The 25006-nt window shown below is 38.0% G+C and overlaps 1 pseudogene across 1 annotated transcript; it reads right to left on the reverse strand.

Moving 5' to 3' along the window:
- Positions 1 to 19467: 19467 nt before the first annotated feature.
- Positions 19468 to 21156, reverse strand: LOC149165697 (NAC transcription factor NAM-B1-like; annotated as a pseudogene). The gene is made up of 3 exons (XR_016260344.1): positions 20832 to 21156; positions 20427 to 20719; positions 19468 to 20279 (listed from the first exon to the last, which is right to left on the reverse strand). The product of XR_016260344.1 is annotated as an NAC transcription factor NAM-B1-like (transcript).
- Between the last annotated feature and the right edge of the window lie 3850 nt (positions 21157 to 25006).

Below are 25006 nucleotides of genomic sequence, written 5' to 3' on the forward strand. Positions count from 1 at the left end.
GAACTTTATTTAAAGGAAATTTTCTAGATAATAAACCTAATACAAAAAATATATTCTTATGACTTGAAGGAAATGATACACATTAATTACTTCTTAACAAATTCACTTACTATAACAACTATGACCTTGGAAATGTAATGAAAAATACTCCACAACAATGGTCTTAAATCATTATTTTTTAACTAAAAATATAGTAACAGGTACATAGTGTCATAAAAAACTCATTGGAATGATCAATGGTGATGAACATTTTTTTACTGCCACCAAAAGTAACCAAAAAGAGCATTGGTGCAGGTCAATAAAATATCGTAACTAGAAGTGTCACCAAATAGAGAATTAGTGATGATATTTTAAGTCCCCTCACCAAAAGTGTCACCAAAGGGAGAATTAGTGACGGGCTCTTAACGGCCCTCACCAAAAGTGTTATTGAAAATGGCTTTGGTGATAAACCTTAAAAGAACATCACTATATACACTTACAACAACATTTTTTTAAATACCATCACCATATGTGACATTGGTGACAGACCTTAAAGGTCCGTCATAGGCATGGCGAAATAAAAAACTGATTGGAATGATCAATGATGACGACCATTTTTTACCGCCACCAAAAGTAACCAAAAAGAGCATTGGTTAGGGTCAATAAAGTATTGTCACTAGAAGTGTCACCAAAGAGAGAATTAGTGATGGGCCCTTAACAACCCTCACCAAAAGTGTCACCAAAGAGAGAATTAGTGACGGGCCTTTAACGACCCTCACCAAAAGTGTCATTGAAAATGGCTTTTGTGACAAACCTTAAAGGACCATCACTATATACACTTACAACAACATTTTTTTAAAGACCGTCACCATATGTGACACTGGTGACAAGCCTTAAAGCTTCGTCACAGGAATGACCCTCACTAATCACCTTTTTTCTTGTAGTGGTTGTAGAAGCCAAAAAAAACCCTATCAAGAGGAAGGAATAGAGGACACCAGACAAAAGTACAGGATAAAAATAAAGTTGAAACCATTGGATAAGGTGGAAAGAAGGGTGAGTATCTTGAAGAATATCACCATGGATCAAAAGAATCAAGGAGGCCACAAACAAGGCCCACAAACAAACTAAGGCTGGGGTTGAAAGCTATACTAAATTCCAAGAGAAAGGAACCAATTTACTTTGACGATGAGGAAGAAGGAGGGTCTGTTAGAGCTGAGGAGGGGCTTCGAGTAGAATTTGAATGACAAGTTCAAACAGTTGCCAAAACCATTCGGGAAAAGAGCAGAAGAATCAACAAGGAATTGGCCAAGAAGGACAAGATAAGAATCCTTGCAGAGGCAACATCGTTTATTGAAAAGTAAAAGAGGGGAAGCTCAAAGTTTTTTAAACCTGGGGTTTTTTTCCAAACCATATAACAATTTGATCTTATGACAAAGTTTTGGGACTAGTTAAAGAAGATATGGACGAGAAGTGGTTATGGCGTGGAGAAGTGATGCACCTAATGTCGAAATTTTTGTGCATGAAAAATGTAGTACAATTGGCTACTGTAAAGGGGGGTAATCTAGTTTAATGCCTTTGGACACATAAACTTTGGGCTTTGGTCCTATTTTTTGGTTACTCTATGTCATCATATAGTTTAGAACTTTAGACTACAAAGTAGGTTCAAATTTGTTTTTGCTATTTGAACCTACATACTGGTGGTTTAGGATTCTCAATATGAGGTTGTCCACTTTTTTGGCCTTTTTTGTAGAGATTTTAATACCCCCGGCTAATATTATCTTTGTAAGAAAATTGCTTTTTCACTATCTAAACACCATTTTCAAGCAAAATATCTTCTGAAAATGAAGCAAGATGTCACTTCGATTAAAAGGTCATTATTTTTGTCCAAAATGTAAGGGTTAAGCGTTTTTTTAGAAATAATATTAGAATATTTGTGGCTAAACTTCCATGCTATGATAGGTGTATTTATGCTATCAAATTCACCTAGAACATGAACCTGGCCTCATTTGGACACACTTGGACATTTTTCCTTCTTTTTTTCCCATCAGGAAAAATCGTAATTTCTTTATAAAAGAGGAAATTACATGTTGTAGACGCTGATGCATATGTTGTGTATGATCAAGACCATGTATATCAGAAATGTTGCCTTTGATCTAGGCAGGGGACAACAATAAAAACATAACTGAGAGACATATAAAGTAACTATATGAATATATACCGAGATAGTATATATAAACAAAAAAGGCTTATGCCTGATCAAAATAAAGAGATGCATGTACCGCAACCATGAAAAAAAATTAAAAATTCTGGTTCATAAAAGGCCTATGATAATATTGGAAGAAAGAATCTCCTTCATATTCTCTGATCATCCAGATACTCGGCTCCCAGATCACAACCTCTTTGGAAAGGCTGTCGGCAGCTCCATTCTGCTCCATGTAAATATGTGTGCAAGGGAAAGAATCAAAATGTGTGATCAATCTCAAAGTCTCATCCAAGATGTGCAATAATGTATATGTACAGCATCTAGTTATCCTGTTCAACCAATCACATATTATTTTAGAGTCCCCATAAAGTTCCAAATCTATGCAATAATTCTCCAAAGCAAATTGTATGGTGTGTTTTCCAGTGAGGAGTTCGGCTGAGTTGTTTGTGCATCTGTGAAGACCAATCAGCATGCTGAAAGAATGATGTTGGGATAGGTGAAGAATAGGCCCCCCCACCATAGCCTTGCTCTTGGGCAGCTCCATCAAAAAAGGCCCACGGTTTGTTGTAATTTATTTGATGATGAGAAGGGATGCGTCAGTTACTGGGAGGAGGAACATCCAGGATGAGAGTGTAATCAGCGATTACTTTTGCTGCCAAAACATCCCAATTTGGAACCGAAAATGTTGTGATTCCTAGGTGTCCAGATTTTCCAACAGGTAAGAAGTGGGAGGTTCCGTATTTTTGGGAGCATGGAAGTCTGATACCATACTTACCATGCAGAAATTAAAGTATTCCCATCCCAGGTAACAGAGGGATTGATATGCTGCAGAATTGGTTTCCACAGCTAACCAGTAACTGTACATTCTAAAAAAAGATGATAAGTTGTCTCGATTGCCTGCTTACAGAGACAGCACCAGTGGGGCCCATGCTATGATCGCTTGAGAAGATTTTCTCCTATTGGTATTTTGTTCCAGAGAATGGTCCACATTAATAGTCTAGATCTAAGGGGTGCCTTCAGTTTCCAAAGATGTCTCCACCAATCAACTAGCAGATTAGGCCTCCTTCGTGCAACCAAAGTCAAATAACCTTCCTTTAGGGAATATCTACCATTTTTAGATAGAGCCCAAATAATTTCATCATCCCCTTCCAATATTTAGATGTGGGCATGTGAAAGGGCTCGTGTGAACTCCTCCAATTGTTGTGACCAAATAGGAGGAATGTTTAAATGCTCTACAGATTTCCAAGCTTGACGAAGGAAAGTGGAATTTTCCTGGTCAACAATCTGAGAAATATAAGTGAGATTATGTTGTTGGAGATACAGAATGAGGTCCCTGGGTAATTGGTGCATGTCCCCACAGCCCACCCAAGGATCAAGTCCAATTCAGACTGCGCTTCCAGATCGGATCCTCCAGGTTATACCTTCCCTGATCGGACTCAAAGCTTTAAGTGCTTCCTTCCAGATAATTGAGACCCCTGAGGTATTTTGATGAGCTCTCCTAATCTAGTCCATGATGTGTAGGGTAGCTATGTATTTTGCATATGTAACCCTTGTCCATAGGTTGTCTGCTGCGATTAATTTCCAACTAAGTTTTGCAGCAAGAGCTAAAGAGAAATCCTCAAGTTTTTTAAGGCCCCACCTGCCCCATTTTTTTGGAAGATTTAGAGCCTCCCACTTGACCCAAGCAAAGATCCTTCCCTATTTGTTCCCTTGCCAAAGAAACCTACAACAGATGGCTTGAATCTGTTGAGGGTGCCCTCGGGAAACCAAGCCAAGGACATCCAATATAACGGGGTGGCCTCCAGTACACTTTTGATGAGAGTGAGTCTTCCAGCCCGTGAAAGATATTTGAGCTACCATGTGTTTAGTATTTTCTCCAATTTGGCGATGAGCCAAGTCCAGTCAGCAATTTTATAGCCTAGAGGCTTCAACTTGTAGCCCAGATATTGTTGGCATTCTGCTAATTGTAGCTGGGAGAAATGGAAGCGTTGTAGAGCAAAGAAAATGTCATGCGGAGTACACTCAGTTGTTGTCAACGTAGACTTGCTGTCATTTACAATCATACCTGTATCCACTTGAAAGAGGGTGAAAGTTGTCTTGATGATACTAATGTCCCTAATACTACCATTGATAAAGACCAGAATGTCATCAACAAACAGTAGGTGTGTTAGGGTGCAACCTTCCATAATCTTTATGCCTTTTAGCCTGCCCCTTTGATGCTCATCTTTAATGAGATTGCTAAGACCTTCCATTACCAGCAGGAAGAGTAATGGCGAATGGGGGCATCCCTGTCTCAAGCCCCTTCCGGAGGTAAAGAAGGGAGAAGCACTTCCGTTCACCAAGAAACTAAAGGGGATATTAGTAATGCAGCTCATGATCCATTTAATGAATAAATACGTGAAGCCCAAGTGAGCTAACAACATTCTAATATAAAGCCAATTCACTCTGTTGAAAGCTTTAGATAAATCAATTTTCAAAATCATAGCTTTGCCACACCTTGAGTGTAATGTATGGATTACCTCCTAGGTAGTGCCAACACCTTCATGGATCTGTTTGTTTTGTAGGAAAGCAAATTGCTCTAGTGAGATGTGGTTAGAGAGGATGGGTTTCATCCTGTTGGCAATAATCTTATATATGCAGTTGCAGAGTGATATGGGCTGAAAATCCTCGAAGGTATCCGGGTTGTCCTTCTTAGGAATGAGTGCAAGGAATGTAGATGTAATAGAGTTTTCAAGAAACTCTTTGCATCTCGAAACCTCTATTATTCGGAGCAAATCTTCCCCAATGATGTCGAAAAATGCCTGATAGAATTCCACTGACAAATCATCAGGCCCTAGACTTTTGTCCTTTTTGAACCATTTTAAGGTGTGTTCCAATTCCTCCAAAGTAACTTCCTTAGTTAAATCTTCCTCTTCCCCGGGATCCATATATCTGGGGAAGAGCTATGCCACCCTGATGTTTTATGCAAGATTAACATCCAAGGGGGCTTGGTAAGCTTTCTTGAAGTGTGAGGAGACCAGATCAGCAAGTTGTGGAAAGGTATTTAAAGCCTACCCCTGATCATTCTGTAACTGCCATATGTTGTTGATCGCCTTTCTTCCATTGGCAAATTTATGGTAGAATTTGGTGTTTTTGTTATGAAACTAGCTCACAAAAAGATAGAAAAGAGAGATCCACGCCTTAGAATTCAGCCTCTTCGAGGGGGCAACCTCCTTTACATTACATAAATGAACAATTCTTCGATGATACAAATGACAAAACCTCTTTTCTATATATAGGAGTCTAAGGAGTCACAATATAATCCAGCTGACCTAACAATAATAATATAAAGCCACAAAAATAACAATAGAGGGATTCTATGGGGCACAGAAATAACAATATGGGGGTAATAGGGGCACAACAATATAAATAAGGGGTATAACTACAATAGTAATGGGGTAATCACTAGTATTATAGGGACCCAACATGCCCCTCTCCTTCAAAAAAGTGTTGTCCTCAACGCTTGAGTAGTTCTGGATACTTCTGCATAAAATTCTCATCCTCCCATGTGGAATCTTCAGCGGATAAGTTCTTCCACTTGATAAGATACTCTGAAATTGATCGATTTCATAGCTGTCGAGTTCTTGTTTCTGTGACTGCTTCTGGTTCCAATATAATTTTTCCTTCCTCGTCAAGTTCTGGCAATATTGTTTGAACTAGGAGCTTGTCGCCTATAACCTTCTTTAAACATGAAACATGGAAAACTGGGTGCAATCGAGAAGCTGCAGGAAGCTCCAATTTGTATGCCATAGTACCAATCTTTTGCAACACCTTGTACGGACCATAATACTTTGGTGATAATTTATTATCCTTCTTAGCTTGCTTTAGGGACATTTGCTTATATGGTTGCAGCCATAGGAATACCCAATCACCTACATCAAAACTTCTTTCACTGCGATGTTGATCTGCCTGTTGTTTCATTCTATTTTGTGCCAACACGAGGTTATCCTTTAAGAGTTGGAGGACTTGTTGTTGATGTTCGATGTGATGTTCCACTGCCTGAACCTTAGAATTTTCTCTTAAATATGATGTGATGGATGGTGGTTGATACCCATAAAGTGCCATAAATGGGGTCATTTTTGTTGCTGTATGGAAGGAAGTGTTATACCACCATTCAGCCAGAGGCAACCATTTGACCCATTGTGTCTATTTATCAGATACAAAGCAATGAAGATATCCTTCCAAACATTTGTTTACTATCTCAGTTTGCCCATCAGATTGAGGATGATAAGATGAGCTGTGAGCTAACTGAGTACCAAGACAAGAAAATAATTCTGTCCAAAAATTTCCCGTGAAAATGGGATCTCTATCACTTACAATAATCTTTGGGTTTCCATGTAGCTTTTGAACTGTTTCCATAAATGCAGTAGAAACTGTACTGGCTTTAAATGGATGTGATAATGCACAAAAGTGTGCATACTTGGTAAGTCTGTCAACTACCACCATGATGACACTCTTTCCCTCAGACTTGGGTAAACCTGTGATAAAATCCATTGAAACCTCCTCCCAACGTTGGCTTGGAATGGATAAAGGTTGTAATAGACCTGGTGTCTTAATTGTTTCAACTTTATTTTGTTGGCAAACCAAACATTCCGCCACAAACTTTTGAATATCTGATTTAATGCCATCCCAAAAAAATTCCTTCTTAACCCTGTGGTAAGTTTTTAAAAATCCTGAGTGCCCTCCTAAGGGAGAAGTGTGCAATTCCATAAGAATCTTTTTTTTTAACTGGGAATTCTTACAGAGGTATAAGCGATCTTTGTACCATAACGAATCATTTTTCCAGCTAAATGTATCAGAAGTACTGGAATCTTGTTGTAGCTTTCGAATAAGTGCCCACACTTCTTTGTCATTCTTCCATTCCTCCCTTGCTTCGTTTATCCAATCTGGTTGGATAATAGAAATGGCACACAACAATGCTTCGACATCCTCATCCTTTCTTGAGAGTGCATCTGCCACCACATTTTGCTTACCTTTTTTGTAGATGATTTCAAAGTCATAACCCAACATCTTTGTGACCCATTTTTGTTGCTCTTCAGAGGATAATCTTTGTTCTAAAAAGTATTTAAGGCTATCATGATCCGTTTTTACCTTGAAGTGTCTTCCCATTAGGTAGGGTCGCCATTTCTTAAGTGCATGGAGTATTGCCAACATTTCCTTCTCATAAATAGCTTTTCTTAAAAACTTTCCCTTGATTGGACGACTTTCAAAAGCAATGGGTCTTTCATCTTGCATTAGAACAGCACCAATTCCATTTCCTGAAGCATCACATTCCACAATAAAGGTTTTTGTGAAGTCCGGTGTAGCTAAGACTGGTGCTTGGCACATTGCCTCTTTAAGATGTTCAAAGGCCTTTGTTGCTTCCGGAGTCCATGAAAATGAGTCTTTCTTCAATAATGTTGTTAGAGGTGCTGCTATTCTCCCATAATTCTTAACGAACTTGCGATAATACCCTGTCAACCCGAGAAATCCTCGCAGCTGCTTTATGGATGTGGGGATTTTCCATTCCTTAATGGCTTTAATTTTGCTAGGGTCTACCTTAACTCCTTCATGAGATACAATATGACCCAAATATTCCACCTCCTGGACTCCAAAGAAACATTTGGATCTTTTTGCATATAATTGTTTCTCCTCCAATAGTTGTAGCACCCTGTCAACATGTTTAACATGATCCTTCCAAGACTTGCTGTAGATTAGTATATCATCAAAAAATACTAACACAAATTTTCTAAGGAATGGTTTGAAAATTGAATTCATCAAACCTTGAAATGTTGAAGGTGCATTGGTAAGGCCAAAAGGCATGACCAAAAATTCATAATGACCCTCATGAGTTCTAAATGCCGTTTTCGGAATGTCTTCAACCTTCATTCTGATTTGATGATATCCCGAACGAAGATCCAACTTGGTGAAGTAAATTGATCCATGCAATTCATCCAGTAATTCATCAATGACAGGAATGGGGAACTTATCTTTAATAGTGAGCTTGTTGAGCTCCCTATAATCTGGACACATGCGCCATGATCCATCCTTCTTGTGCACCAATACTACTGGAGCTGAGAAAGAACTTTGACTCGGTTGAATTATACCAGCCTCTAGCATTTCTGCAACCATACGTTCAATTTCACTTTTTTGGACATAGGGATATCTGTATGGCCTGATGTTTGGAGGAACACTTCCTGGAATCAGATGAATAGCATGATCATGATCACGCATAGGTGGGAGACCTTTGGGAGTCTCAAATACCTTGGAATGATTGTCTAGGACTTTTTGGAGATCTGGAGAAATAGATGATTCCAATGTGGAAACATCTAGTGAACATAATTGTGCAATTACACCTCTTTGCTCCTTTTTTAGAAGCTTTGTCATTCCATTAGAGCTGATTATCTTTCCTGGTTTCCCTGCAATACCCCTTAATTCAACTTCCTTTCCTTCCACAGAAAATTTCATGAAAAGTTCTTGAAAATTAAAAGCTATTGTACCCAAGGATTGTAGCCATTGGACTCCTAGTACAACATCAGCACCTCCCATTGGAATGGAAAGCATTGGGCTAGTCAATACATATTCTCCCATGGATAGCTTGATATTATGGCACTTTCCAGAGCAATTTATTGTTCCTCCATTTGCAATCATCACTTGACACTCTGGTGCTGGATATAGGAAGCAATTCAATTCTTTTGCTACCCTACAATGAATAAAATTGTGGGTGCTTCCTGAATCAATCAACACTATTACCTTTTTCTTCTTGATTTGTCCTTCTATCTTGATGGTTTGAGGAGTGGTAATTCCCGCCAATGCATTACAAGATATGGTCGGATTTATTTGTTCTTCATCTAGGCTTTGTTCCTGGAGTATATCCTCTTCTTTTGACCTTTCTTGCTCCTTTTCTTCTTCCTCTTCAAAATCTATGTAGAATAATTTCTTCTCAGCACACTTATGACCTTTTGTGTATTTGCTATCACAATTGTAACAAAGCCCTTTTGCTCTTTTTTCTTCCAATTGTTGTGGTGTCAACCTTGTAGGTCGTGGAAGACTATGGGAAACAACACTTCCGTCTTTATAGTTGTGAATGGTATGCTTCCTAGTTGCCATAATTTTGCTTTCCATTTTTCTTGCTAACCTGAATGCCTTCTCTAATGAATCAGGTTCCCAAAGGCGAACATCATGTTGGATATTATCCTTTAAAGACCCTATGAACACATCAATCCTATGCTCCTCTGGAATATCTTTTACCCTTATGTTCAATTTTTGGAACTCCTCAATGTGCTCCATTATTGAACCCTTTTGTTTGAGACTTATCAATTGGCTAAAAAAAGTGTTGCTTTTTGTATCTTCATAATGTGTTTTCAATTCTTCTGTAAAAATTGCCCAAGTGATAAATTTTTTACGAGAGCAAAGCCATTGATACCATACAAACTGATTTGGTTCCAAATATTCAGTTGCCATACGTACCTTTTGTGTGTTTTGCACATTATTGAGATCGAAGAACTGCTCCATCTGTAATATCCATGTGGCGGGATCCTTGCCATCAAACTTCCTCATATCGATTTTTGGAATATGGTGGGTCTTCGATCCAACATTAGCATGTATGGAATCATGATTAACATTACTTTTGTTCACATCATGAGTTTCCTTTACAACCTTTTCACCATTAGTAAGTATTTCTTGTAGAAAATTTGTCAAATCTGTCTTCAAATCTGCCATGTCTGTCTTCAAATCTGTCTTCAAATCTGCCATGTCTCTCTTCAAATCTATCTTCGAATCATCCATCTTAGCTTCCATGCCCTTTATCTTAGATTCCACGCCACTTATCTTAGCTTCTGTTAGCTTTTGTGAGCGTGACATTTGTTGCACTTGTTCTTGTAATTGTGATATATCATGTAGCATTTCTTCTTCTTCTTCATGAGTCATGCTAGAGCTTTCAGGTTCCTTACTAGGTGTTTTCATTTTCTTTCCTCGGGGCATCAGTTACCGAAAATAATGCTTTACTATGCCCTTTGAATTCCGTTAAACCAAGCTTACACAAAAATTTAAAAAAAAACTACACACCTTTTTTCACTTTATAGAAGCCTGATATTGAATCTGATGTATCTCTATAATTTCGGATCATCCAGTTCTGAAATTGCTACCTGTAGTAGCCTTCTGTGTCCTCTTTCCAATGCCACAAGTCTGAGCCAAATTGGATTCTCCAAGGAAGAGTTATGTGAAATCTCCCACAGTGACTTGCTTTTAGACTGGTTCAGTAGAGCGAACTTGTACGACGTGCCACGAGTCACTGTTTCAACCTTTGAATCTGAAACACACACACAAGACACTACATTCTGTCCTCTTTCTGTACCTTTTTACGAAATTTTAATCCGATCCTCAGAGAGAGAGTTATGACGATTTTCCCCAGGTCACCTGTTTTGAATGTAATTCAGAAGTCTGCAAAAAGGCCAACTTCCTCAGATCATATCTCCGAAAATATCGCGCGAAAAGCTCTGAAATTTGGACCCAAGGTTCAGCGCCAATTCTTCTCAAATGGGTTTTTTTTTTTACTTCTGAAACGTCACAGAAAAAAAGTTCTAGTGAAAATGCCACGATGACCTACTTGGAGCAGCGAAACCCTAGAATCCAAAGCTCTGATACCAAATGTTATGAAACCAGCTCACAAAAAGATAGAAAAGAGAGATCCACGCCTTAGAATTCAGCCTCTTTGAGGGGGAAACCTCCTTTACATTACATAAATGAACAATTCTTCGATGATACAAATGACAAAACCTCCTTTCTATATATAGGAGTCTAAGGAGTCACAATATAATCCAGCCGACCTAACAATAATAATATAAAGCCACAAAAATAACAATAGAGGGATTCTATGGGGCACAGAAATAACAATATGGGGGTAATAGGGGCACAACAATATAAATAAGAGGTATAACTACAATAGTAATGGGGTAATCACTAGTATTATAGGGACCCAACAGTTTTCATCTCCTTCCAACATCCATATGGCTCTACTCCTCAGGCACCAGTATTCCTCCTTTTCCTTAAGAATTTTTGCTCTCTTTGCATAATGAGATACCATCCTGACCTTGTGATCCTCTGAGGAGTAGATGCCTCCTAGATTGTTCTCAAAAGTGGTAATGTCGCTTCAATGTTACAGAGAGTATGTTCCTCCTCAGTTCTTTTATTATGGGCCCAAATTTTGGACATATTCTTAAGGGTTGAAAGGTTTTGAATAAATATTCTGGTGTTGTCTTCTCTTCTTCGAGGGGGATTTGCTCTCCAGTAATCAATGATCATTTTTTTATAAGAGTCATCCTTGAGCCAAACAGAGCAGAACTTAAAAGGACCTTTAGGTTTTGCTCGCCCCCCAACAATTTCCAGGTAAATGGGGAGGTGGTCAGATATCCCCCCAATACCTACCCAGTGTCTGATTTGTAATCCCAAGTCCAAAATATTTTCTTTGACAAGGAAACGGTCAAGTCTGCGGGCCAGACTGTGATCCCCCATCCTGTTGTTCCTCCAAGTAGCTTGAGGTTTGGCAGAGGGGATATCAATTAGATGGTGGGCTTCCAGTTCAGACAAAAATTAATCTGAGAGAGAGTCTCTCTGAGCCCTATGACCCTAGGATTCAGAATGTCCAATGGAGAAATTCAGGTTGCCACCCAAGATTAGGTGGTCGGTCTTCAAAGAATTAGAGCTTAGGAGGTTCTGCCAAAAGGCAGGTCTGTTTTGGCACGGGCCATATACATTTAAGTTCCGGATATGGATCCCCAGTTCATCCGAACTGATGTCTGCACCAAGATGACCCATCCCACCCCAGCAGTTATGTAATTTGATTGTGTGGGAGTTATAGCCTAATGCAAGTCCACCCGACCTCCCATGGGGATCAAGACCAAAAAAATCCATCCAGGGAGCATATTTTGAAGGGACTGAGCAATATCAAGTATTGGTCCCAGAGTTTCTTGCAGAAAGATAATATCCAGCTGTTCATATTTTAACAGTCTATGAAGGGTTAGTTTCTTGCCTGGCCTAGCCAGCCTTCTACAATTGAAGGAGAGGATATTCATGGGGGGGGGATGGGAACCTCTTGCTCTAAGTGTCCCTGGTATGGTGGATTGAACTCCCAAGGCAATTTCATCTTCAGCAGTGCCTTGGGCCTTTGAAAGAAAAGAGGGTCGACCCCTCAAAATTTTAGGGAGTGGGGGGCAGTGAAGGATTTAAAGTCCAAATTGATCCTAGGCTTGTCTTTTTGATTGTGAGTGGGTCATGTATCTCCTAGAAGGGGGGGCTTGTATGGAAGGAGTAGTGGACGGGGTGGGATGAGAAGGATTAGTGGCGGGTGCAGGGGAGAAAATGGGGATGGAGGCTATTGGGCAGGTGAGAGGTTTGGTTTTGGGGTGGGAGCACCCAAATGTTGATCATCACTTGTAGGATTTAACACATGTAGTGAAGAGAAAGAGCTAGATAAATAACAAACAATATGAGAAGAGCTGCAAGTGGGGAAAGGAATGGGTGGATTCATACCCGATGAGGGCAGGCCCTCAGATGGCGACTGTGGACAAGACTGAGAAGGCTGCGAACGATTCGATGGCCGTCCGCGCTTCTTCGGATATGGAGGTGCCACTACCCCTACTGCTGGAATTTTCTATTGATTGTTCGGAATCTCAGCTGCGTCCAAGTCTAGAGTGGCCAAAGGTACCTGTCTCCTAGGTAGCGCTTCTTGATAAGTATACTGCTGGGAGACCGCCTCTTATTCAGTAGTCTGTTTTTTCTTCTTATTCAGCAGAGGGAAATCCTTAAAAATATTCCCAACCTTATGGCAACGACGGCATCTAAAGGGGACGCCCTCATAATCCAACAATTGCCTTCTGGTGTGGTTCCTCCAGCGGATATCAATGAACTCCAGCAAACCCTCAGACAGGTCCAAATGAACCAATATCCTCATGTAAGCTAACTGCCCTGAGGTCTGATAGGAATTATCAAAGGTGAGATAAATACCTAGTGCATTTTCGATGAGCCTGAATACATCCTCTGTCCAAAATTGTAATGGAAGGCCGAGAAAACGAACCCAGATCGGCCCTGCGTCCACCCTTTCCCTCACCGGGTCGAAAAGGGGAGTCCAACGACGGAGGAGAACTGGGGCCAGGTCTAAGTGCCAAACCGTGGACAGTACCCAGTTGGCATGCTCCAAGCTGCTAAAGTGAAGTGCAAACCATCCTTTTTCAAGGGTCTAAACCTTCGATATTTCCTTGAGATTATCTCCCCAAACATCTGAAGCCCATTACTGAAGCTTGGATACACTATAGTTTCAACCACGCACCCAACCAACCAAGACCTTCGCAGCAATATCCATGGTGTCTAATAGTTTGATGTCCTCAGCTATATTGAGAGGGGTTGCGGAGGCTTGGAGCTTTGGGCCCCGTTTCCTTCTCAGTTGTCCAGGAACTCCAGTGTCTGTTGCATCTTGTGATGAACTAGGGAAAGAAAGGTCTAGAGAAACCCTAGGGTTTTCTGTCGCTTCCTGTGGGATGGTAGCGAAAATTCCAAAGATGGGTCCAATGCTTGTAAAATGTCCCTGTTTTGGTGCCGAGGAGGACGTCGTTGCAGTGTGTCTCGAAACCACCATCTTCGAACCCTGAGGGGGGCCAGGAGAAATGTGTCATGTCACCGCCGAAAGAGTCGGAACATTTTCAGGAGCTAGGGTTTGATTAACTGGATTGAGCAACGGTGTAGTGTGAGCCTGTGAACACGGTAAGCTGGACTGTGAGATGAGAGCAGGGGGAGAGGCCGCAGCTTCAGGAACAGTAACTGGTGAGATGAGAGGTCTAGTAAACAAAGGAAGGGCTTCAACCTCATTAGTCAGTTCGGACATGAAGGGGAAGAGACCAGCATCAGTGGTCTTAGTAGGGTACCATGAGGGCACATCCTCCAAATGGTCCAGGAATTCTCCTAGGTCATCCATGATTGTCGGGGGAAGTTATGGCAATTGCCAGAGGAGGACAACAAAACAACAGTCAACCGTAGAAGAAACGCCTGGGGGTTCAGCAAACCAGGGTGGGAGAGGGAAACCGTAAACAGTTTGTGGAGATCACGAGAAAACCGGAGCAAGTTCAACTGATTAGGCTCCTAGTGAAGGAGCGGCCATCTCTGTCAACCGCCGGAAGTCACGGCATCGATACCCATGGTTGCCTCACATTGTAAACCCTCTTTGCCGCTCTATCCCTAGGTACTTGTATTCATTTGACATTTTTCCTTCTTGAAAAGATGGTTGTATCATATAAGGTTGTTAGTTTTATCCTGCTCAAATTTTTGAATTTCATATAACACATTACTTTCCCTCATAATTATCACATAACTTTATATAGTTTATGGCCATGTGATATTGGTGCTTGGTAGTGGATTTTTTGTTGTGTTTGTAAGTGCTTGCTTGCAAAATTTGAGCTCACATGATCATAATTCTTATGTGCAATCTTATTATTGACCAAAGTTAATTATTCTCCACAATCATGAAAAAACTTCTTTTACTGTAACACACCTTGTTTGGTCACTCTGTTTTTGAGGTGAAATATCAGTGTTACTGATTGTTCTATATGTTGTCCAATTGATTGTTTCTTTTTATTTTTCGCATCTCTATGAGATTAGATTCCACTAATAATGAACATTGGACTTGCACACAATGACATCTTCCATTCCCAAATGAATATGGATTCTACTGTTCATGCATACTTTGATCACCATTGCCCATACATACATGGATGATAAGCCATGTGGACTAAGAATAAGATCTCCACTCTCTATAAAGAAAATACCCCTATCTTTGCCTAGATATGTGAACCTGTAAGGTTGTTTAATTCTTAGGTAGGATCCTTGGTCAATATCCTTTTTTGATAAATTTTTATTTCTTAGTCACTAGTTTGGCTCACTTTGACTCTTGAGACACTCACTTGGGCTATTTCTTAAATTCATAGGTTCACTTGAGGGTACAAATCCCTAAGTGGGTCCATAATGTTTTAGGATGCCTGATTTTAAGTCCACATACCCAAGTCCATTTTTAGAATTTTTTTTTTTTAATTTATGGAGTTGCAATAACCTAAAATTCATTAACCATAATTGATCTCTTAGAGAAAGTGCATTACAAGTTCTTAATAGGGTACCACATCTACATTCAACAAAATGTGTAATAGAGAAGCAATTTGGGCTTGAAAGCACAAAACATAGTCTTAATAAACCCATAATACTAAGTCAACATTGATAAACTATGTCAATAAATATGTCCTCACATGAATTGAGTAGTCTTTAAGGTTTGAGATAAGCTAACCATAAGAGGCCCCTCATAGAGGTAATGGAAATGATAGATGCAAGCAACCCCAGAGCATGGATGAGGTGGAATATCAAGATTTGTTTCTTATTTGAGTGTATCCTTGCAAGGTAAGGCTTCCAAGGTATAGGATTCCAAAGGAGTTTCAAAACATCAAGAGTCTTTTTAAAGAGGAATTAAATGGTATAAATAGGAAAGGGAATGACCTCAAGGCATATGAGTCCATTAAGTTAGTTTTTGGAGGGTCCAAGTTTTATGTAACGATAGTCCATTATAGACTACTCCTTTTTTATGTGCAACATCAGTGTCACTGATTGTTCTATATGTTGCCCTATTGGTTGTTGCTTTTTCTTTTTTGCAACTCTATGAGATTAGCTTCCACTATTAATGAACATTGGACTTGCACACAATGATATCTTTGATTCCCAAATGAATATGGATTCTACTAATCATGTATAATTTGATAACCGATGTCCATACATGCAAGGATGATAAACCAGATGGATTAAGAATAAGATAGGGATAATAAACTATTAAACCCCTACTTCGAATGGTAAACTACCTATTTTGTTCTTGATGTCAAAATTTCAAACCTATGAAGTTTTTTCTTCCACTTTCACAATTCAATAAAATTAAGAATCTGAGTCAGAAGCACCTATTTTAATCAGTATTCAAAAGGCACTGTAGACATCATATCTTTTATTTGGCATATATTCCTCCTCTAACAAACATTTATATTAAAATCGATTCTCAAGCTTGTGGCGGGCTAGAAGATGTTCCAAAATTATTATAATTGATTAGCCAAATATTTCACAAAGGGACCATATTGAACTGTATGAGACATATGTCAATGGAATTTTACAAGAAATTTGTTGTCTTTGATTGGGCGTTTCAAGTTAATGCGCCAATTTTATTACACAACAAGAAGGCTGTAAATTTCCATCAAAAGGACCTCCACCTAATCCATCTCAATCTATCAACAATGTCATTTCTCTGCACTGTCATTTCTCTGCACTGTCATTCTCTACAGTGATCCAGAGCGGGAGACACAGTTCTTGGGAGAATAAAATCAGCCAACAAACATTTATAGGAAAATGATATCGTGCTCAAAGTTTTCGATTCGTATGAGAAAAGTAGTGGTACCTGCTTGATTGTCTGATTTGCTGAACAGGTGAGACCGCACTAGGACCCGGTATGGAGCTGATGTGCATGAACAGGTGAACAACAACCTGACAAGTATCGATATTGTGCTCTGGTTTCTGCAATAGGGGATACAAAGGATACAGAGGATTTGTGCAAGAAAATATGGCGCGGGGAGGATTTTATGAAATTTAAACGGGAGGTTGGCAGACAAAATTAGTGCATGAGGTTGGCGGAGGGAGTGAGTTAATGTAGCGGGTAGTAAAACACCAGAGATGAGGGAGTAGGGACCGACACCGGAGGATGGCGGGGGACAGGGGTTAGGCGACGTCGCATCAACGAAAAAACAACGCTTTTAGGTGGTCGTCTTTTCCAAAAAGGTGCATTATAGACTACTCTAAAAAAAATACAGAGCAAGAGCTAACCAGTCTGCCATAAGACATTAAATGTTTGGTTAACTGAGCCCTAGATATTCTATAACACCATTATTTTTTATTTACAAAATCACCACGCTTGTTTTATCCGGATATCCAGAATGCAGCTAACCAGCCCTATGACAAACTGGTTAGCTCTTACCAAAAATACAGGGAATCAGAGCTCTTATACAGTTGTAGCAGAACACATATGGACTACACCACGTGCAATGGAATGACGGCTCCAAAGAAATAGCAACACCAACCACCCTTAATTTAATGTATGGAGTGGGGCATGTCTTATCATTTTCTTTTTAAATGATGCAAAATATAAGAGGCCACCAGGTGATTAAGTCCATGCCAGTACTGACCTCTGCTTTAAACACGCAAACACATATGGCAACCTACAATATTGGTGGTGAAAATCGTCAGTAGTCGTGTTAGTATGACAGTGAAATCATTTCAGAATAAGAGAATAATCAATACAAAGCTAGAAAAATCAACACAAAATATTTAAAAGATAAATATTTTTGTTTTTATAATATTAACTTTAAATAAAAAATTTTAATTATGATAGTTCCTATGTGTTTTACTACAACTTAACACATAGTCTCAGCACTATTACAACCTAATATAGCCTAGCATAACCTAAGCTTTACTACAACCTAACATAGCCATGCCATAACCTGAGCTCTGATAGCCTGTACTTTATTATGGAAAACAAGTCACTAGTATAAACCTTTTAAATCAAGTTAATGTTCAGTAAAAAAGCATAAGTGCTAACTTCCCCAAGAGTCATGGTCATTTGAGTTAGGTAAGGGAAAGACAACCTATCAATGCTATCATGTTGGGCTCTTTCAATAAATTCACACCAGGGATATTACATGCCATGTGCATTTCCATTCATGCCACTTGTCTTTCTATCAATTTCCTTGCTGTATCATTCCATCCCTTATAAATAAAGCTCTCCTGGGCATGCTTCGTCAAGACATAATCGTTATGAAGAGAATAAAGTTATGTTATTTTTTAACTTGATTTGTGATCTCAGCGTGATAGTGATATCAATTCAATTAAATTATTAATAAATTATCTATTTATATTTTGTTTTCATTTTGAAAATAATTTTTTTTCATATTTTTTATATATTAATTAATTTAACATGTTTTATTTATTAAAAACTAAAAATATTTTCTATCTCAATTAAATTCTAAATTTTAAAATTAATTTAATTATATTTTTATTCACAATCAATATAAAAAGGGTTAAAAATGTAACTTGTTTTTAAGTGAGTTGCATGTATCATGGCTTTAGAATTTGGAAAGTAGTGAAATGGTCTCTCATTTAACTTTTATGATTGGACATAATTGAGTTAGTTAGTATTGTTTTACTTAATCATGTAGAAAAAAAATAAAATCTAGTGATAAGTGTTGGTTGTTTATAATTTTGAGGGATAATGTGAATTGATTTATTTTCAACTTTAGTAAAACTTCTTTATGGGAACAATATTATTATAGAGAAATATCTCGGTAAGTTGGTGATTTATTTTGGACTTTAGTGAAACTTTTATATGGAAAGAATATTATTATAGAGAAATTTCTAGTTAAGTTGGTGATTTAAACAAAAAGTTCGTTATTGAATTTAGAATTCTATGATTCATATCAAGTTTCTGAGACATGTTTTTACAGATAATCACATCAAAATTCATCTGTTGAAAGGCATCGACAATGAACAAAATGTTGTGTGTTAAATTTCAAATCTCTCGATATAGAAATGTTGTAGCATAATATTTTCATAATATGCATTTTGAAGTTGTAATCATTCTTATTGAGACAATGACAAAGATACTACATAAACAATCAGAAGGGTTATTATAATAGATTTCTAAGTGGAAACATAGGTAGATTTGGGGATATGATAGTTAAGTAGAATTTTGTATTAAGTTTTAAATGGAGATAGAATAACAAATCTGTAACAGAAATGTAATATTTAAAGAGGACGGAAATCAGAAACAAGCTATTGTAATTACTTTTAATAATGCAAAATGATGTTTTTTCCATTGATTTTTTTTTTCCCAAATCTCTCTGTATTCAAAGTTATAGAAATAAGAATCTTACCTTGCAGCACTGTAATTTGTAAGAATACATCACAAAACATTGTATACATTAAAAAAATATTTAATTTGCTGATTTCAAAGTCGAATAATTAAACTATAAGACAGATAAAACTAATTATATAAACTTGTTTATACTATTTATTAATTTTTTTAAGATAATTAACCCGTCGCCATAGATAATTTTCGTTGAAAATTTTGAGGAAGTATATATTATTTGGAAGATTTGAAAATTGGTGAGGAATATCAATACCTTCACACAACTCGGAATATTGATGCCTTGTATACGAACAAAACAAACTGTTTGATACCGGAGAACCCTGAAGCTCTTAATAAAAAAATGATTTAACCTGGGTCATTTGACCTTGCTATAAGTCCATTAATTCAATGGAAGTGAAGGCAGATTTATAAAAGTAATTTAATTAGAGGCCAATAAGCCTTGTTCTAAGTTCATGAACTCAATGGAAGGGCTCATGAGGATAGAAACCAATCTTGATAAGCATCACTAAAATCTAATTGGCATAAATGAGGGAAGGGATTTTGTAGACCTTCCAGATCGAAATTAACTAATGATTGTTGCTGCTGCTGCGAGAAATTTTCCAATCTGAAGCTGCTCTCAACTTCTTCTTTCTCCCAAATGGGTTCTGAAAATGATGATGCCTTGGAATAGCTGAAATCATCATGCAATCCTGAAATTAACTCTGTTGAATTGCAATTTGTCTGTGAGGGGGAAATTGGGTTGAATGCTGTATTCTGCACTGGAGCCTTAAGGGTACTGCCACTAAAAGGGGTTGTTGAGTTTTGCAAGAAATCCATATTCTGGAAACAGATATTGGAATTCATGGGAGAAGCACCAGGGGGAACCGCGTTGTAGCATGTTGGAGAAGATCCCAATTTGCTCAAATGGTCAAAGGACGGGTTGCTCTGTTCAATGGCGCTATGATTGAATGAAGTTGAGGTGGGCTCATCCTTCATCTCCTTTTCATCAATGGTTTCCATTGGTACATCATTGAAGCTTTCCTTCTGCTCTAGTGCTAATTTCTCAGCACTGATTTTTCTGTTGTATATTCTACAGAGAACCCAATCATCCAACTGCAACAAGAAGAGTACTTTCAATGAGTATACACAGATGAAATGACAGAGCAGACATGGAAAATATAGAATTCAGTGGTGAACCAAGATCCCAACACAGGTGTCTAATTACACAAAACCCAATAAAGAGAAGACATAATTACTCACTCTTAAGCTGTCTTTCTTCCTTGCAGGCCTGTTAATATCGGCAAGACGGTATTCATGCATGAGCCAATTGGTCTTTGAGCCGCTGGGTGCTTTCCCAACATAGAAGACAAGAGCCTTTTTGACGCCCACTCTCTTCTTTCCTCCCTTAGAAGCAGTGGAAGTGATGGGCTTATCGGCACCGGTGGCTCTCCAGTATCCAGAACCAGCCGCCCTGTTGGGCCTTGAGCCATTTGGGTACTTTCTATCCCGGGGAGTGAAGAAGTACCATTCCTTTTCTCCAAACAGGGCTTTCTCTGTAAACAAAAAGTAAAAGAACAATAAGTTTTGAATTCCATCTGTTTCTACGTTCTAGAATCTGTTTAGAATTATGGGCTACAAGTCTCAGAGGAAAAAACGCAAAATTACCTGGAAGGTGCCATGGGTCATATTTGTAGAGCTCCACATCTGCAATTATGGGAACGGGCAGTGGCAGCAAGGCCGCTTTCCTGCACAAGTAATGCACAATCAATTCTTCCTCCGTAGGGAAGAATCTGAATCCTGGAGGCAATTGTAAGTCCGCCTCAGCATCTCTTCTTCCCATGCTTATGCCAAAGTTTTCTTCTCAATACTCTGGATCCCCTGACCTGCTACTGCTTCTGCTATTCCTTCAAACGCTAAGCCTGGTGTCTTATAAAGAGATTTGACTCTCGGATTCATCGGATCAGATTTCGCGGACAGCCGAAAGGAAATTGGTTCGAGAGTCAAATCTCTTTTTTACTCTGAAAAAAGAGATTTGACTCTCGAACCAATTTCCTTTGGGCTGTCCGCGAAATCTGATCCGATGAATCCGATTAGTAGATTGTTGGATTGATGAAATATATAAAGTCCCGTGTGGGCACCCACCCACATTGCAGATGAACCTCCCCTGAAACCCCAAATTAACATAAAAGCCAAACGAAGGAAATGAACCGAACCGAGAAATACGAGTCAAATATAACGGAGGAATACCCACCAGTGGGAGGTCAAATTTACCAACTGTTCATGATTTATCAGTTTCCATGGCCGGTAGATTTGTAGCTCTCAAACTTCAAATTTGACCAGGAGCCTTTGTAAATATTATTTACTTTTAATTTGATATACATAACAAGGTAATTGAGATATTTTACTTATTTGTAAAATTTTGATTTGTGCTATTTAAAGTAATTTTTTGATTAAATATATAGATTCAGCACTATGAAAAACTCCTACAACACTTCTATTATTCAAGTTTACCCATCAAACTTGTAAATTCAATGAATTGCTACTAAATTTAAAAAAAAATAAAAAAAAAAATCTCCAAAAAAATCACAACTACTGATTTTTAAACCTTTGAACACGTTTTCTATCCACTGATAACGGAGTTTGCTTGCGAGATTCTCTTCTGCAGCCGTCAAACATGACGAGAAAATGGGTCACAATTGAACGCCTCCTGAGTCCGAAGTTCGAATATCTTATTTTGTCGCTTCCTAACGACCTGAAATAGAAATAATATTCGAAGATACTCTCTTAGTCGCTGATGTCAGTATGTGGATTGATTTCTACCCTGCAGTTGTCAGCGGGGTGCAGGTGCCAATACCCATCGCTGGTACGTGATCGTCGGCGCCGCCTCTGGTTCGGTGCATTTGAATTTGCTGGCTGCCCCATTTGCTTGTCCCGCCACGTGTCGGTCGAACGTTTTCTCTGCATACGAGTCAAACCACACAGTTTCACGAATAGACCGAGGGATGACAATCGTCACTGCTGACACAACGATGTGGGTAAAGCTCAAAATGCTTCTCCTGACTCTGAACATAACGCCAACGAACATACCTCCACGTCAGCAAAACTGTGATGTTCATACTCCATTTAAATTGCTGACGTGGAGACTAAAATATCAGTGCACCATATACTCACGTCTTTTCATTATCTGGTCACTTGTATTTGTTTCGAGTCATTTTACTCATGGATAGCTAGATGAGAACAAGCGCTACATACTATGGAGCTTCTCTTCCCTGCACTGTAAAAAAAATAGTGAAATTTTATCATCACAATGCTATATATTAATGTTTTATAATTATCAATGGTATATACTAGCGTTTGCACCTGTTGTTGTAAAGAAAAAGTCATACGGCATGAACTAGTAGCTTGAAGTGTCTTGTAAAATCAATGCAATCTCTGCACAACATTTAATGTTTCAAAATGATATATTTACAATGTTCAAGATCATTTAGTCAACATTTATTACCACGAAAAATAACAATATAAAGGCCTGGTAAATAGGCTTTTGATCACCCTATGAGGACACAAATAATAATGTTGAAGGTACATTTGAGATAATTTCACAAAATGGCTACTGAAGATGCAATATCCACTTGCAAAAATTAAATTAACCTGAATAAGCATAGAGGAAGAGTGGGTTATGTAAATGGAAAAATTGAGAAGAAGCCCGAGATCATAAAATGAAGGAGAAATAAACTTCAAATAACAATGTTAAATTGACCCTGATTTTCTGAATACAACCATGACCATAAACAACAATGGTGTGATACACTCCATTCCTAGATCTCAACTATAATATTCTATACAGAAACTTTGTGTCCATTTTCACTTAAGAAAAAACCATTACATATAATAAGGTGACAATAAGACAAAGATATGATAGATATGAAATGGGAAATAACCAATAATTGGCGACAAGACTGAAATAGCTATGATATTAAATTTGACAAATAAACTTCTAACTATAATAACAGTTGAATGAATGGAAAAGGAGCTCTACAAAATCTAGAAATAGATGTTGACTTATGAACTTCCATTCAATAAAAATATCCTATTTACGTTAAGAACTTGTAAAATTACGGAATCAAGTTGTAGGTGGAAATTACCTGCATTGCTTCCCGCTCCTTATCACTAGATTTTCGGCCTTTCATTGGTCCTTCTTCACCAAAAATCTTTCCCTCATCCATAGCAATTTTCTGATTTGTTTCTTTCTTTGTTCTCACTTTAGCCTTTGCTAATAGATACAAAACAACAGTTGGCATTTTCACTCTAGAAATTGTTTTTGGAGGTGTTGTAGGATGAGGATACTCAAATAATGAGGGCGTGGTGTGTGAAAGAAACTTAAATTTTGGCTAAAGAACCTTTGTGCCCATTTTCGTTGAAGAAAAAACCATTACATATAATAAGGTGGCAATAAGACAAAGATATCATAGATATGAAATGGGAAATAAGCAATAGGTTGTGACAAGACTAAAATAGCTATGATATGAAATTTGACAAATAATCTTCTAACTATAATAATAGGTCAATTAAAGTTAAAGAAGCTCTACAACAGGTAGAAAGAGATGTTGACTTATGAACAACCATTTAATAAAAAATTACCATTTATGTTAAGAACTTGTAAAAATATGGAATCAAGTTGCAGGTGGAAATTCCCTGCATTGCTTCCCCTCCTTATCTCTAGATTTCGAGCCACTTTTTTGGGATTTTTACCCCGACAAACTTCATGTCCATTTGAATCTGTTTAAAAAATGAAAAAATACAGAAGATGATCTAAACATGATACTATCATTTAATATTCGGTGTGCACCCTGCATTTAATTTCAGTCTCCTTTTATAGTATGGGTACTAACCTATTTGTGATAACATAGTTTCTTGAGCTCTCCCAACCGCGTTTTAAATTTATTTCTTTTGTTTCCAAGCACGCATCTTGCCACCTGAGTTGTCTCATCTTCATGGGATTTCCCAATTGTTTATTGCAAAAAGTATGCATGACACAAAATTCTGGAGCAACTTTAAGAAGATATTTCATAACAGTAACATTATTACTTCAAAATGAATGTCTGTCAGTAGTTAGTGGCTTCTGAGATTTATTATATTTGACATGAAATACATCTATGATGTACAATAAGAATTCAAAAGGCTAGAATACCAACACTATGTGAGCCCTATTATGACCAGTGTTTGCAACAAATCTTTAGGGCACCTCGTAAAAGTAACAAAATTTGATCTTTATTATAGTAAGATTACAGGATTAATTTCCTTGATGATTTGATTGGTCTTAGCTGAGAACCATGGATGAATTCCAAGCTAAAATCAGGATTTGAAGCGATAAGCACAAAAGGATGAAATTTTAAATGTTGATGATTTAGAAAATTGCAAATCGAGTTAGATAAACATATATTCTATATAATGAAAGCGATTTAACAATGGTAGTTCCCTTTTAGCATATTATATATAACACTTATATTTCATATTCTGTAGTTCCCTTTTAGCACATTATATATAACACCTACATTTCATCTTTGTCATATCCTCGTCGGTCCTGGGTTAGTGGTCATTCAATACACTTCTTCAAGTATTATAACAATAAGTATTCTCTTACATTGAGAATGTCTGAAGATCGTTTGAGATGAAACCGTAATGGATCTCACAATTATCAAAACATTCCTTTTTCTCCATCTTGGAATGATCATGAAAGGAAGTGGACGGAAATGGAGGGCGCGACCCCTCTTTTCCATTGTTCATAATCTGCATAAATGGAAACGAAATTGCCACAAATAAGAACCAGATATGAGATAAAT

The sequence above is a fragment of the Pinus tabuliformis genome, chromosome 5_1 (assembly GCF_031772625.1).
Source record: "Pinus tabuliformis cultivar Carrire ecotype Pingquan chromosome 5_1, CPIR1, whole genome shotgun sequence".
NCBI lineage: Eukaryota > Viridiplantae > Streptophyta > Pinopsida > Pinales > Pinaceae > Pinus > Pinus tabuliformis.